This window comes from Salmo trutta, chromosome 32, assembly GCF_901001165.1.
Source record: "Salmo trutta chromosome 32, fSalTru1.1, whole genome shotgun sequence".
NCBI lineage: Eukaryota > Metazoa > Chordata > Actinopteri > Salmoniformes > Salmonidae > Salmo > Salmo trutta.
In genome coordinates, this window is record NC_042988.1 from 30,599,245 (window position 1) to 30,611,935 (window position 12,691).

Consider the following 12,691-nt stretch of genomic DNA (forward strand, 5'->3'; position numbering starts at 1 on the left):
ACTGATAATGTCAGCTAGAAAGAAAACCGTTTTAATCAGTGGAGGACATTGAAGTGGATTGGTGTGAGCTTTTCACTCTCCAGTAGATATTTACTTTAGTGGGAGCATCAGTCTGAGCAAGCTGCGTTCAACGGCCGTGAGGAGGGAAAATTGTCCATGAGACTGTTTTCCAAACAGTTGTCAAGTCAGGTGTCAGGTGATAAACATGATAAATACTAGTACTCTCTCTGTTTCTGTTTTCATTACTTGTTCTCTCTTTCATGCGCTCTCATTATCTCTCTCTCTCTCTCTCTCTCTCTCTCTCTCGCTCTCTGTCTCTCTCTCTCTTTGGTTCAATTTGTTGACCCTACACTCTTGATGCTGTAGATGTCACAGGCTTATCTACGTGTTTGCTCCTCTCATTAGAGCGAGATACTCCTCCAGACGACTAATAGGAATTTCCCATCAAACACACACACATGCAAGTACGGATGCAGGGAGGCATTTACACATACCTGGCACACGCACACACAAACACACAAGCAAGCACAAAGACACACACACACACACACGTTTGTTTTACTATCCTTGTGGGGAACAAACAATTGATTCCCATTCAAAATCCTATTTTCCCTCATCCCTAACCCTAAAACTTACCCTAACCATTAACCTAACCCTAACCTTAACTTCAAACCCCTAAACCTAACCCCTGACCCTAACCCTAATTATAACCCTAACCCTAAACCTAACCCATAAGCCTAAAATAGCCTTTTTCCTTGTGGGGACTGGCGAAATGTCCCCACTTGTCAGAATTGTCCTTGTTTTACTATCCTTGTGAGGACTTCAGGTTCCCAAAAGGATAGTAAAACCAAAACACACACACACACACACACACACACACAAGCAAGCACAAAGTCACACACACACACACACATCTGACCACGATGTGCTTTCCCAGACACGACAAGACAACAACCAGAGGAAGGCCACAGCAACAGGTCCCGCACCACATATCTGATTTGATTTAACAGTGAAAGCTCTCTGTTGTCATGGCAATGGACATCCTTTCTTTTGTGAAAGGCAAGGCACCTTTTGAAAGTAGAAAAATAAAGGTATGAATGCAGAAACATTGGCACGAAATTGTCTCTTTTACTCCCACATGGGTATGAGTCACTTAGAGAGAGTGGATTAGTTAGCCTGGTTAGTGGAGCTTGATCGTATACTGTACTTAGCACATGAGTAATGCTGAAAAAAAAAAGCAGTGAGCAGTGTATTATTTATGTTGCAGGATGATGATGAATGATGATTCTGGTAAGTGGAAGTGAATATGTCCACATGGACGAGGGCAGTTATCAGAAGGCATTATCAACTACCTCCTCCACCATCTCCTCCATCTTCTCCTCCTCCCTTTCCTCTTCCTCCCTCCTCTCTCCTCCTCCTCCATCTCTTTCTCCACTTCCCTGTAATCCTTCTCCCTGTGATCCTCCTCCTCCTCTTTTCTCTTCCTCCCTCCATCACCTCATTACCTTCTATCTTTTCATGTGTCACCTGAGACGATATGTTTTGAAGACATCTTATCAATCGCTTCTTATGAGAGCAGGGCTCAGGAGAGGAAGATGGAGATGGAGGGATAAGGCGAGGGAGGGGAGAAGGGAGCGAGGGATAGGGAGAAGAGAGATAATGAGAAAAGGGGAAAGAGAGAGAACGTACATGTGTGGTAAGAGAGTGGAAGACAGAAAAAGAAGTGAGAGAGAGAGACATTATTATGAGCCGTCCTCCCCTCAGCAGCCTCCTCTGGTGTGTACGTGCGTGGGTGGGTGTGTGTGTAATGGCAAGGCAGTTAATCCTCTCACAGTGTGTAATAGAAAAAACATAATCATCAAGCACAAATTGATCTTTCCACAAGGGCTGGATTGAATAACGCCCCCATTCTCATCAGAACATAAACATTGTTTCCTCGCTGGAACATGTAAGTGCAGCAATCACAGCTCCTTACTTCCACCACTCTTCTCCTCTCTGTGAAGACTGCTGATGTAAAAACTGTTTTAGAAAATTGATTACATTTGAATGGACAGTTTACCAAGAGGCATACAAATACATTAGCCTTTCTGAGAATTCACGGCCGCCCTTAGCAGCCAGTGTGTTTAGGAGGGCGCTTGTGTGTGTGTATACAGCAACACATGCCTTCTGAAGTCTGTATCTAAAGCGAGTCAGTCCCCTTCTCCTCTCCCACTTCCCTCTGCTCCCATCTCTTCCCCACCTCCCTTGACTCTCTCCCTCTGGTAGTGCTCCAGTTGCTCTCCTGCTCTGACAGATAGATGGTACTGGGACTACACTGTCACTGTATATACTCTCACACTCTGACAAACAGACGCTCTTTCACCCCTCTCCCCTAACCCCCCTCCCCCCACCACTACTCATTCTACAGTACTTCCCCCTCCCCCAACTGTAGCCAAGTGTGCTTAAGGGAGAAAGTGCCCTTTAGCACAGATCTAGGATCAGATTACCCTTCCCCAAATCCTATTCTGAACCATTTGGCAGGGTTGTGTTTGAGACCACCTAAAGAGAGACAGATTCAAGACCAAGACTGGAGCTAATCGAGAGCGAGTCAAGACCAAGACTGGAGCTAATCGAGAGCGAGTCAAGACCAAGACTGGAGCTAATCGAGAGCGAGTCAAGACCAAGACTGGAGCTAATCGAGAGCGAGTCAAGACCAAGACTGGAGCTAATCGAGAGCGAGTCAAGACCAAGACTGGAGGGGGGGTGAGACCGTTCTGATTTAATCACTTCAGTTTTTGTTGGAAAGGAAAGGGTTAACACCGAAGAGAAAAAAAGATCCAATCAGGATTTTTCTCTGCTGGTCTCAGGGGAGATAAATCTAGCTAGCTAAGTCAGTCATTGGCTAGGCTAGGACATAAGAAGCTAGATAAAGGCATCTGCCATTCAACCAGTGTTATATTCGAGACCACCTAAATCCAGAATGATTCAAGACCAAGCCCGGAGCAAATCGAGTCCGAGTCAAGACCAAGACCGGAGAGTGGGATGAGACCGAGTGAAGACCAAGACCGGAGGGGGGGATGAGACCGAGTCAAGACCGAGACCGGAGGGAGGAGGGGCGAGACCGAGTCAAGTCCAAGACCGGGTGGGGGACGAGACCGAGTCAAGACCAAGACCGGGTGGGGGACGAGACCAAGTCAAGACCAAGACCGGGAGGGGGGGATGAGACCGAGTCAAGACCAAGACCGGGAGGGGGGGATGAGACCGAGTCAAGACCAAGACCGGGTGGGGGACGAGACCAAGTCAAGACCAAGACCGGGAGGGGGGGATGAGACCGAGTCAAGACCAAGACCGGGTGGGGGACGAGACCAAGTCAAGACCAAGACCGGGTGGGGGACGAGACTGAGTCAAGACCAAGACCGGGAGGGGGAAAAGGGGTCCAAGACCGAGTCAAGACCGAGACCAAGTCCAATTTAAGACCATAATTGTAATTTTGTCAAAACAGCACCATAATAAGAGTTCTAAATGTTCAGTATTTCTGGGTTCATATTTCAGAACAACATATGGATTCTTTAGATATTCAGAATAGTGACAAATGCATCCTGAGGGAAATTAGAGCCACTCTACAAAGTATTACTAACCCAAACACAGTTCTGAACAATGGGCCTTCCACGCCTTATAAAATAATGATTATAATAATATAATAATGATAATTATATTATTATTTTCAATTATGTTCTAATTTAATCTCTTCAGTTTTTGTTGGAAAGGAAAGGGTTAACACCGAAGAGAAAAAGTTCCAATCTTTCTTTGCTGGTCTCTGAGGAGATAAATCTAGCGAGTTATGTCAGCCATTGGGTAGGTCATCAGAAGCTAGATAAAGGCCTCTGTGTCACGGAACTCTAACATGCAGGAGGGGTGAAGTCAGGCGCAGGAGACCAAGGTAGGTGAAAACACGTTTAATAGACACCAGTCCAAAATGCCGAAATACAAGGCAGGGTACACTAAAATCCAGCAATAGGCATGAACCCTCAAACCAAGTCGGGACACAGCCCAGGAAACCCGTATGCCAAAATAAATGAACGGCAGTGAAAACCCAATCCCCAACCTTACAATAGTAGACACAAATAATCCCGCACAATCCCTAACCTAAACAGACAGACTAAATACCCCCACTAACGAACTAACTCAGAACAGGTGCTAACATAAAACAGACATCACCAAATTAAAATGAAAAGGAGATCAGTGGCAGCTAGTAGGCCGGCGACGACGACCGCCGAGCGCCGCCTGAACGGGGAGAGGCGCCACCTTCTGTAGACGTTGTGACACTCTGGCATTTAACTGTATTAGGGCAACATTTTGGACTGACAGTGGAATCAACCAATCACATTTTGACTGAATGAGTGGGAGTGTTTTTAACAAAAACATATGGAAACTTCTACCTTCTTGAAGGCCAACAGGTCACTGCACAGTAGCGAGCAGTAGTTTTCCCACGGTCTAGCTAGCTAGTTTTTGTTGTCGGCTAGTTTGCAGCGGCTGCAGCAGGTGTTATCAAAGAGGATGTTGTTGCTAATTTGTTAGATTCTCCCTTTTCAAGAATAACTTAACATGAAGTTAAGTTTCACATGATTATCATCTGGTGAGTGGAACTGTGTTTTTATTGCAGTGCGCTAGCTGTTGTTAGCCATCTCTGTGAAAATGACTTACGTGTGTGAAACATTTTTGCATTTAAAGTGGAACTGCCAGCATTTTAGCAACATGAAATCGTATTAGAATCTGTTCATATACACCCCCAGAGGAATATGATACTTAAAAAAATTATAATCTGACAAGCTTAGATATGGTCATTTTCATGTTTTATAAATTCTTACAATGTTTGGGAATTACATATACTAAGGCATTTGTGAAAATTCTACAGCAATATAGAGTGGGAAAGCGGCCGTGCGTTTGGACAATTAATAGATACTGCAGAAAATAAAACCGAATAAAAACATTTATCAAGGCACAAAGTGAGACCCAAATGCAGACACAGGAGGCAGATCATTGGAGTCTTACAATGTTTATTAATCCAAAGGAGTAGGCAAGAGAATGGTCGTGGACAGGCAAAAAGGTCAAAACCAGATCAGAGTCCAGGAGTTACAGAGTGGCAGACAGGCTCGTGGTCAAGGCAGGCAGAAAGGTCAGTTTGGCGGGTACAAAGTCTTGAAACAGGCAATGGTCAAAACCGGGAGGACTAGAAAAAAGGAGAATGCAAAAAGCAGGAGAACAGGAAAAACACTTGGTGACTTTGAAACATATAAGACGAACTGGCATAGAGGGACAGGAAACACAGGGATAAATACACTGGGGAAAATAAGTGACACCCGGAGGGGGTGGAGACAATCACAAGGACAGGTGTAACAGATCAGGGCGTGACAACATCTGTCTTGTCCAGGACCGTAGTCTACACAGACCGGTGCGCTATAGCCAATCACAGCTACAGTAGACCTTTATACAAACAAGCCATTTGCCACATGGGCCTGCCATCATTCACTTTGAACTAGACTGTGTGTTTACAGGCATTTGTAACAGCAGGACTTTAAATCATTAGAACGAATTCGCCAAAAGCCACAAAATACACCTGAATGGATTTCTTCAAATATGTAAATCTCACGGGAGTCCTTACATTTGGGAACTTTACAGTCCTATTGATCAAACAACCATAAAAAGTTAGGCTCTCTCTCCCTTAGTTATGCACATCAACAACAACAAGATCAACAACTAATGCTAGCTGGAACAAGATGAGCTAAAATCTAACGAAGGAACATTAGATAAACCCTCTCAAACTAGTTGGCGGTCAAAATTGCACTGAAAAACGATTGTGAATTGTAGCCTCCTCTTCCTTCTGCAGCTTGCCTGCCAATCTGTCGTTCTGCCCCTGAACAAGGTAGTTAACCCACTGTTCCTAGGCCGTCATTGAAAATAAGAATTTGTTCTTAACTGACTTGCCTAGTTAAATAAAGGTAAATTAAAAATAAAATAAAATGCATGCTTGTCCCAACCAAGTACCCAAGCTAACTGGATAAAGTGTGCTAGCTACTTCCAGACACAAATGAGAGAACACCTCACTCTAAACATTTACTTGGCATAGCAGAGCTGGTTAAGCTGTTTACATGTTGTCTAGAGCGTTCTTGACTTTTTTGCCTACGTTTACTGACACTGGTCATATTCAGCAGGTGTTGAGTGTTTGGAAATTCATTCGTTGTTCTGTGCTCTGGCACACTCAGACGAGAGTGCTCTAAAATCAGAGTAGATAGCCAGAGTGAATTTGCGAGCGCAAGAGATATGCTAACTGTATAACAGTGATTCAAGTTCTTGCTAACCAAATGACACCTGCGTCTCCAGCTGTGTACAGCCACCAAAAAAACTATATGAGGGGAGCAAGTAAGTCACTCACCCACTCCTCCAATGGCATGACATGACATTCTCCTAGCAGCTAGCTAGCTAGCTATCTAGCTAACGTTAGGCTCCGTGTTTTTAGCTTGCTGTGTAAATAGATACGCTAGCCTATTAGCCACGTTGTGACTGACTTGTGACCATTGCCCTTGCTAGTTTGATTGAGATCCAACTTTTTAAAGTAATTATAGGCCAATCTTAAAGCTGTCACCCCTGGTGAAAATACTTGAAACCCTTGTGAGTGAACAGCTAAAATAGTTTTTATTTACTAACTCTATTTTATCAATGTACCAAATTGGGCTTCAGGAAGAAGCATTGCACAATTACAGCAGCCATGAAGGTTTTAAATGATATCACTGAAGCCCTTGACAAAAAACAGCACTGTGTCTCACTTTTTATTGATCTCTCTAAGGCTTTTGATACCGTTGATCATGCTATACTAAGGCAGAGATTGTCGAGTGTAGGTCTTTCGGAGCATACAGTTGCATGGTTTGCTAACTGTCTGTCTGATAGAACTCAGTGCACTCAATATGATGGGCTCATGTCTATTAAATTGTCTGTTTGTAATGGTGTGCCCCAAGGCTCTGTACTTGGTCCTCTCTTATTCACTATTTATATAAATAATTTAGACAAAAAAAATCCTAAATTCGCAACTTCATTTTTATGCTGATGATACTGTTACTTACTGTTGTGCCTCGTCTCTTACAAAAGCTTTCCAGAACTTGCAAAATGCTTTTTATACTGTTCAACATACCATACCTTGTGTCAATTGAAGCTTATCCTCAATACTGACAAAACTAAACTAATGGTGTTTTCTAAAGCACGAAATAGTCCTCTGAACTTTTCACCTATTATTACCTGTCAGGGCATTGAGATTGAGATTGTAACCTCATAAAAATATCTTGGAATTTTAATTGATGACGGCCTCTCTTTTAAGTTGCATATTCAACAACTTACAAAAAAATTTAAGCTGAAATTGGGATTTTATTTTAGGAATAAGGCCTGTTTTTTTTTAAGCCAGAAGGTGGCTAGTATCAGCTACACTTATGCCTTTACTAGACTATGGGGATATTTTATATTTGAATGCTTCCGCTCAGTGTTTGAGATCAATTGACACCCTTTACCATGGCACGTTGAGATTTATTTTAAATTGCAAAACCCTTACGCACCACTGCACTTTGTATACCAGGGTTGGCTGGCCTTCTCCAGTCACTCGTAGGCTCAGTCACTGGTATACTTTTATTTACAAAGCCATTTTGGGTTTACTACCTTTTTATTTGGTCATTTTTATTGTTCAGAAATGTGGTGGGTACTCTCTGTATCCTGCTAACTACTAACTGTTCCAAATGTCCAAACTGAATTTGGTAAAAGGGCTTTTGTGATCTCTGCGCCATCGTCTTGGAACGCCTTACAAAATACTTTTAAACTGGAAGAACTTGTCCCGATCGGTATTTTTAAATCACCTTTGAATGATCTTGAGACTGATTCCCTGAGCTGTCAATGTTTTTAATTTGCTGTTTCTGATTTTGTTATATTCTTGTGAATTCTATGGTTTTACTAGATTACTTGTAGTTTTTCATGTTGTTTGTCTGTAATTTTTTGTAATGACTTGGTGCTGCCTATCTTGGCCAGGACGCTCTTGAAAAAGAGATTTTAAATCTCAATGAGCCCTTCCTGGTTAAATAAAGGTTTAATAATAATAATAAATTGTATTGACATTCCCAGACTTAGTTACATTCATCTGTTTTTGTCCAGAATATTGAGTCATTGAAACTGAAACAGTGCATCTTGAATGGAGGCAGCAAACAATGTACCAGGCCAGCTGTGCTTTACAACCTGATAGCAATGATTTTGGACTACCAAGAAATGTATTGGTGAATTATATTATTCATGTATTGAACTGCATCCATCTGTACTGTCAACAATGGAACGTTGAGTCAAATATAACCTATTTTTAAAACCTCTTATGAAGTAGGTTTTGTAGCATAAACCAGGAATTGTATATTTTTGACTGATATTATGAGTGTCTATTTGTTTCATATCTGCAAAGTAGTTAAAATGCTGTCAGTTCTACTTTAAACTTTAGGTCACCGGTTACTTTATGTGCTAATGATGAAACGTTTTTTTTTGCAATTGGAAGTAATAGTTGTACATTTCGATTGGGAAATGCTTAATGGTTGTGTTTCTGTATCATAAGCTGAAACGTCTTTTCCGATGTCATTCTTCCGTGAGCTGCTTCATGCCAAAACCGGTTGAGAGCTGCACGCTCTTGCTGCCTGCAGAGGACGGTCCGCTGAAACTAGGATGTGTGTGCAGCACGCATGTGAATATTTTTCACGTACTTTGTGATTGTGTAGGCTACCTTGTGCATGATTTCTCTGTTGCACTACATCATTGAGAAGTCGTATACCTCCACTACACTACTTTGATACGCATCAGAAGGGATTAAGGTGTGGGGATAAGCAATGCCCATGGAAAAACAAGTGGCCTCTCCTACATGAGTGTGCTGATATTATAATTGCTGTCCTTTCAGAATCCCAAACCTGTCACACACGGAAGGCATATAGGTTGTGAAACTGTTAGATACTACTGCACTGTCGGAGATAGAAACACAAGCATTTCGCTACACCCGCAATAACATCTGCTAAACACGTGTATGTGACCAATACATTTGATTTGATTTGATTTTATAGATTTGCAACTGCACAAACATGTCTATAATAGGTATAAAGACTTTTAAGATAATCACATTTCAAGAAAGGAGTGTATATAATTGGCCTGGTCGAAGTGGTTTTATCCGCTGACTGAATGGAAGCTGATGATTAGGAGTTCTTTACTCCGCTGGTCTCGACCGAGTCAAGACCCAGTATAAATGTATCCGACACCCCCGAGACAAGGGCGAGACACTCAATAAGTGGTCTCTAGACCGAACTACAGCACTGCCATTAGGGGATGGAAATAGCTGACCCTGTATGAGTGGTTAGGGGTAAACATACTCAACAGTGTTCCCTTCTCTCTCCTAGTTCAGAGAGCAGTTTAGCAACCAACCAAGCCATGAAGGCTACTCTGTTCTATATGGAGAGTATAGAAGTAAGGTTGTCCTCTTGATGTTTTTGTTCCCTAACCTACAGGTCATATTAGATAGCATGTGACAATTCGCCCAAGGCCGTGTAGCATTTGTTTAAGGCCCAGTGTAGTCAAAAACATGAATTCCTGTGTTTTATATATATTTCCACACTATGAGAAATTATAATAATGACCTTCGTGTAAGAGCTGTTTGAAAAGACTGCCTGAAATTTCAGCCTGTTATGGTGGGATGAGATGTTGTCCTTTCATGGTGAAATTTGTTAATAGACCATGCAATAAGAAAGACAGTTCCAAACCTTTCTGCCAATAACAGCAAGTTTTCAGTTCCCCCTCCCCACTCAGACCACTCCCAGATAGTCCTAGCAAAATTATTTCTTGAGAAATTGCTCTTTGCTAAGAAGCTGTTTTTATTTATTTTTGACCATACGTACCAGTAAGGTACTTCCAGTGGTGGAAAAAGTACCCAATCGTCATACCTGAGTAAAAGTAAAGATACCTTAATAGAAAATGACTCAAGTAAAAGTGAAAGTTACCCAGTAAAATTCTACTTGAGTAAAAGTCTAAAAGTAATTGGTTTTAAATATACTTGAGTATCAAAAGTAAATGTAATTGCGAAAATAGACTTAAGTATCAAAGGTACAAGTATAAATAATTTAAAATTCCTTATATTAATCAAAGCAGACGACACCATTTTCTTGTTTTTAAAAATGATGTATTTCCAGGGGCACACTCCAACACTAGTTTAGTGAGTCTGCCAGATCAGAGACAGTAGGGATGACCAGGGATGTTCCTCTTGATAAGTGTGTGAATTGGACCATTTGTCTGTCCTGATAATCATTTATATTTGTATTTATTAAGGATCCCCATTAGCTGCTGCCAAGGCAGAAGCTACTCTTCCTGGGGTCCAGCAACATTAAGGCAATTATATAAAATAAAAAATATTTCATGACATTAAATTTCATAACACTTTCATAACACATTAAGTGTGTGCCCTCAGGCCACTACTCTACAATACAAAATCCATGTGTATGTGTGTATAAAGTATGTGTCTCTTCACAGTCCCCGTTGTTCCATAAGGTGCATTTTCATCCGCTTTTTTTATCTGTTTCTACTGCTTGCATCAGTTACCTGGTGTGGAATCGAGTTCCAAGTAGCCATGGCTCTACAATATGTAGTACTATGCACCTCTCATAGTATGTTCTTGTTCTTGGGGATTGAAAATGTAACGAGTACTTTTGGGTGTCAGGGAAAATGTATGGAGTAAAAAGTACATTATTTTCTTTAGGAATGTACTGAAGTAAAAGTAAAAGATGTCAAAAATATAAATAGTAAAGTAAAGTTCAGATACCCCAAAAAACAACTTAAGTAGTACTTTAAAGTATTTTTACTTAATAACTTCAACAACTGCGTACTTAATTGTTACCCAGAAATGATTTGATATTGAGATAAAAATGGAAGGGAGGAGGAGAGAGAGCGAAAGCCATGGTTCACTGTCAGTCAGAGAGAGAGATAGAGAGAAAAATTGAAACAAAGTGTTTGTTCAGTGTCACTCAGGCCCAAGGGAATGAGATTGAGAGAGGGAGAGTGATGACAGTGAAGCAAAGCGATAGTCAGAGAAAATGGAGAGATACAGAGATACAGAGAAAGAACAATGAGAGAGGGACAGCAAGAGGGAGAGAGAGTTGGTGTACTGAAGATAATGAGAGAAAGACAGTGAGAGAGAGAGAGAGAGAGAGAGCATAGCCTTGCTATTGAGAAAGGCCACCGTAGGCAAACCTGGCTCTCAAGAGAAGACAGGCTAGGTGCACACTGCCCACAAAATTAGGTGGGAACTGAGCTGCACTTCCTAACCTCCTGCCAAATGTATGACCATATTAGAGACACATATTTCCCTCAGATTACACAGATACACAAGGATTTCGAAAAAACAAACCCAATTTTAATAAACTCCCATATCTACTGGGTGAAATACCACAGTGTGCCATCAAAGCAGAAAGATTTGTGACCTGTTGCCACAAGAAAAGGGCAACCCAAACAGTGAAGGACAAACACCATTGTAAATAAATGTATGTTTATTTATTTTCCCTTCTGTACTTTAACAATTTGCACATCGTTACAACGCTGTATATAGACATAATATGACATTTTAAATGTCTTTATTCTTTTGGAACTTCTGTGAGTGTAATGTTTACTGTACATTTTTATTGTTTATTTCACTCTCGTTTATTATCTAATTCACTTGCTTTGGCAATGTTAACATATGTTACCCATGCCAATAAAGCCCTTGAATTGAACTGAGAGAGAAAGTAAGAAAGAGGGAACGAAACAGAGAGATGGGGGTGGAAAACAGAGAACTAGAGTAAAAACAGCTAGAGAGAGCGAGAGAGAGTGTAGGCCGAAGGCCAGAAGGAGAGGAGCTGAGGTCAGTGGAGTGGATAAAAATGAGGCTTCCTGCGTGTCATGGTCCTCTACCAATCAAAACAAGAGCACTACCTCATTACTGGACAGCCACTCCAATTTAGCCCAAATCACCACTGACCAATACTGTGTGTTGGGGAGAGATATTATGGTGGACTGAAGATGGCGGTGCAGAATGTCTTGTGAATGCCTCGTGAAAAGGCTTATGTCTCTAAATGTCCCTAAAACTGACCAAATAATAGTACTTTTATGCTGATTTGCTCCCTAGTGGGCAACAACATACAAACTGGATAATAACTCAAAACAACTGTAAGGCTATAAAATATTATAGAAAAACACAACCAACGCAGTCATAAGAAAAACAGGACGGAGAGTAAACACGGAAAGAATGGAGAACCAAACTCTAAAAGAAAACTAAGATACGTGCTTCTACACCTGCATTGCTTGCTGTTTGGGGTTTTAGGCTGGGTTTCTGTACAGCACTTTGAGATATCAGCTGATGTACGAAGGGCTTTATAAATACAATTGATTTGATACTCTTTGACTGACATGGATGACCTATTCTCCCCACCCTGTACGGTCAGCGTGCAACTGCTAAAATCTATAGATGATCAATTAGGCGTACTTGACTTACTGTACATATCTCCCCGGCATATGACATTATTTATGCAGGAGCATACAAGACATTTGTGGACTCACCTTGTTGTGCTGTGCTTACTTGAACAGGAAGGTGGCGTGGCAGTCCTTCGTGGGCAAATTTTGTCATCAAAGTCTG